General features: G+C 57.5%; 1 long non-coding RNA gene across 1 annotated transcript; it reads right to left on the bottom strand.

Annotated features, from left to right (window-relative positions):
- Window positions 1–992: 992 nt before the first annotated feature.
- On the bottom strand, window positions 993–2887 carry LOC133275637 (uncharacterized). The gene is made up of 3 exons (XR_009745644.1): window positions 2730–2887; window positions 2189–2457; window positions 993–1734 (listed from the first exon to the last, which is right to left on the bottom strand). It is a non-coding gene; the product is annotated as an uncharacterized LOC133275637 (long non-coding RNA).
- Window positions 2888–4204: the final 1317 nt, after the last annotated feature.

Here is a 4204-nt window from a genome sequence, read left to right as displayed (position 1 = left end):
AAAATGATGCCTAAAGCCCCATCCGACGGCCTGGGAGCACTGCAAAGGCCCTGGGCACGCTGTGCCCCTTGTCAGGCCACGGGCACAGGCACCGGTGGGCAGGGAGCAATCCCCAGGTGAGTCCCAGGGTGTGACACAGGGGCACCCCCAAACCTCATGGGAAACCCATGTCCTGCCCTGAGGCTTGCCTTGCTCAGACATCCTCAATGGGAATCTCTCCCCAGAGCTGTGACCCTGGTCCCATGGGGCCACCCCAGGCTCTGTGGGGCACAGGGAGGATGTGGGGAGCTGGGGAGCGGGATGGGTGTGACCAGCCACAGCCCCCCCCCAGCACTCCCCTGTGCATTCAATGGTGCTGACACCCAGACAAATGAGACATCTCCAGACACACGCTCGGCACCTGACCGCAGAGTAAATGAACGTAAAAAGGGAAAGAGGAAGGGGAGTGAATGGGAGGGAGGGAGAGCGTGAGCCGAGCGCGCCGTGCAGATGGCTCTATACATCATGCGACAGACACTATTTGTACTCTATCATGTGCGTGTCATAGAGCTTATCTTCCCCGGCCCCGGCGAGGTGCGAGCCGAGCGGGGAGACGGAGCGGACTTTCCTCCTAATTAAACATCAAGGGCATGACGGATGAGCCCTGCACCGGGCAGCACCCGGGCTCCGGGGATGTGCTCGGGTGCCGGTGCTGCCGACCCTGGGAGATGCCACCAGCCCCTTGTGCACCCCCAGCCCAGGGACAGCGCTGGGCAGGGTCCTGCCAGACCCTCTCCTACGGGAGCATCCCCACAAGGTGAGGGCACGGCGCTGTGCCTGGGCGCTGGGGAGCCTGGGGGGTGTCGCTTGCTTCGTCCTCTGGAGATGCCCATCCACCCCCTTCACCTGCAAACATGCCAAGGAAGCGTCTATCGACTGGGACCCCTCGAGGGCAGAGGAGGTGGATCTGACACTGCTCCTGACACCCGCAGCCTCCTGCCCAGCGAGCCCTTACCCCTCACCAGAGATGCCCCCAGCTCTGCTGCAGCAACCAGAGGCCTTTCCCATGCTGACAGGTCATGGGGGGGCACTGAGTTCTAGGGCTTTTGCTGGATGTTTCTGCAGCGCAGTAAATGCTCCTGAAGTCCTTTGCTCGGGTAAGGCTCCTGCCAGGTGCCTCCACACGTGAGGCTGCACGGCTGAAGACAAGAGTGGGCACAAAATGCCTTTTGTTTGCTCCAGTTTGTTTTCAGCACTACCGTGCCGGTCCCAGGCTGTTTGAGGGGCTCTGCCTGCAGAGGAAATGACGGCACAGAGCAGTTTTTCAATCAAGCTCACAGTTCCAGCACTGTTCCTGTTGAGTTTCGGTTCTGCCTCTGAAGCCCCATCCCCGCAGAGGCAGTTAAACCTCTAGGTTTTAAATACATTTAGAGCAAACCCTCTCTGAAGGCAGCGAGTGCATTACCCTGCCTCTGTGCGGGTCTGAAGGGGAGCATGGGGCTGGACATCACATTGCATTACCAGCACATGCCAAGTGCCTGTGGCCGCCCTGGACATGCAGGTCCCTGGTGCGAGCCGGACCCAGTGCTCTGCTCTCCAAACCCCGCTCACCGCAGCAGCAAGAGTCATGGCCAGCACCGAATCCCCCCTCAGGGGATGTGGAGGCTGGAAGAGCCCCCAGGAGAAACACGGGAAGGAGCTTTCCCCTCTGCCGGGGCTGTCAGTGTTGATGCAGGAGCTGCCTGTCCATTATGTCTGCAAGCGCAGGGAATTACTGTCAGCTGTGTTAGACAAGCACTGCCGTGTCGTGCTAGTGCCTAACTCACAGCTTACACACCGCCTTTTTATCCTCTGTTGGTATTTGGTGTCCTGTTTAGATGTGCATTCACTGGAGCTGGGTGCCTGCACACTGGAAGCAGTATTTAAACAGCAGCAGCTCCCATCGCAAGGCTTGGCTCTCGGGTGTGTTAGAGCAGAGCAGAACAAAACTGATTGGAGTTGAGGAGATTTTCTTTGTCATCCCGCAGCATCCTGGGGTAAGAGAAGAGTCTGGTTGGTGCTGAAACAAACCCTGGATGTGTAAGAGAATTCGCCTGGTGAGGGTGGAATTGCTGCTGGCAGGGGGTCCTGCGTCTGTGCCTCCCTTACAGCTCACGTCAGCCTCGGGGCCCTTCGCTGGGTCCCTGCCCAGAAACAATTTTCTCCTTACCAGGCTGTGGTCGGGAGGGAACCGCTCCTGGGAAGCTGGTGTGCGGCTGCGGGCTGCTGCATCCCAGCCCCGGCTGCATTCCTGGCCGCATTCCTGGGCTGCTCTGCTGGGGGGGGAGAGGGAGGCTGCAGCTTTGGCAGCTGGTGTCATGCTCCCAGTGTCTTATTTTAAACCCTTTTGGGGGTGGAAGCTTCACTGCCTACTGCTGGTACTTCTCCCATCACATTCCAGATTAGTGGCTTCCTGATTGGCAAGGTGGGAAGCATCTCCTGTACGAAGGGCTGCTGTCAGGTCCCTGCAGTCTGGTATTGTGCCACATCTGCCCTCACCGGGTACCTCAGCAGTGCCTCCAGCCCCGTTCCCATGGGAATGCCGATGGGGCAGAGGGTACCAGAATCAAGCATAACCCTCCCTGCCCAGGGCAGCCCCAGGAGCGCACCTACACCCCAGGTCTGTGCCCTACAAGTGTGACTAAACAGCTCAGGTCCAGGGCATCACGGGGAAAAAGCAGTGTCTCCAGGAGACCCACAACAGCAGTTACCCGTGTAGATGCCGGTGGTTTTATCACTCGGAGCCTTTGGAGTGGTTTTCAGCTGGGACCCGGTGTTTATTCAGGGAGATCCTTGCTGCCGCGACCTTCCTGAACTGCCACATTCCTTTTAATTATGATTGGCAGCCCATGGAAATTCGGGCCCTTGATTGGCAGCTGAAGTAACTTTCTTCCTTCCCACAATTCTTCAGGTTCCTTCCCATCAATAGACATAATGTTGGCTACTTTTCTGGGATAAATAGCAACCTTTGCCCCCCTCCTTTATTTGGCAAACGCTCAACACTTCATTCTTTTCAGAAAGCCCCTTGGAATGCAGTTGAGAAGGGCCTCAGCAGTGCTGCCCTCCTCCTCCTCCCCATCCTCCTCCTCCTCCTCCCGCCGCTCCTCAGCGCCTGGCCGGGGGACTTTTGTGCGAGAGCAAACAAAGGCTCATTGGCAACACTTCTGGATTTCATTTCAAAATACATTTGTCACTCCGGAATAAAATAAACGGAATTTTCTGCTGCTTTTTTTCTTGCTTGACTCCTCCCTCAGGTTTCTTGCGAGCAGCTCCGGTACTGAGATTGCTGGACAAAGATTTCCAAAGAGTAAATGGCAGCGGATGCTTGCTCCAGGGCTGCTTCCCTTCATGGCTGTTCTGCAAAGGGGCTTCCATGCACAGCAGCTCCATGCAGCAATGCAGTTAGCATGTCCCCCCAGTGCAGTTTGCATGTCCCCCCAGTGCAGTTAGCATGTCCCCCCAGTGCAGTTAGCATGTCCCCCCAGTGCAGTTAGCATGTCCCCCCAGTGCAGTTAGCATGCCCTCCCAGTGCAGTTAGCATGTCCCCCCAGTGCAGTTAGCATGTCCCCCCAGTGCAGTTTGCATGTCCCCCCAGTGCAGTTAGCATGCCCTCCCAGTGCAGTTAGCATGTCCCCCCAGTGCAGTTAGCATGTCCCCCCAGTGCAGTTAGCATGCCCTCCCAGTGCAGTTAGCATGTCCCTCCAGTGCAATTAGCATGCCCCCCCAGTGCAGTTAGCATGTCCCCCCAGTGCAGGTAGCATGTCCCCCCCGTGCAGTTTGCATGTCCCCCCAGTGCAGTTAGCATGCCCTCTCAGTGCAGTTAGCATGTCCCTCCAGTGCAGTTAGCATGTCCCCCCAGTGCAGTTAGCATGTCCCTCCAGTGCAGTTAGCATGTCCCCCCAGTGCAGTTAGCATGTCCCCCCAGTGCAGTTAGCATGTCCCTCCAGTGCAGTTAGCATGTCCCCCCAGTGCAGTTAGCATGTCCCTCCAGTGCAGTTAGCATGTCCCCCCAGTACAGTTAGCATGTCCCCCCAGTACAGTTAGCATGTCCCCCCAGTGCAGTTAGCATGTCCCCCCCGTGCAGTTTGCATGTCCCCCCAGTGCAGTTAGCATGTCCCTCCAGTGCAGTTAGCATGTCCCCCCAGTGCTGTTAGCATGTCCTCGCAGTGCAGTTAGCATGTCCTCC

This window comes from Pezoporus flaviventris, unplaced genomic scaffold, assembly GCF_033815535.1.
Source record: "Pezoporus flaviventris isolate CSIRO_AGI_PZ_B2104156 unplaced genomic scaffold, CSIRO_AGI_Pfla_v1 ptg000041l, whole genome shotgun sequence".
NCBI lineage: Eukaryota > Metazoa > Chordata > Aves > Psittaciformes > Psittacidae > Pezoporus > Pezoporus flaviventris.
The sequence above is the reverse complement of the archived record's forward strand: the minus strand, read 5'-3'. Positions and strand labels throughout refer to the sequence as shown.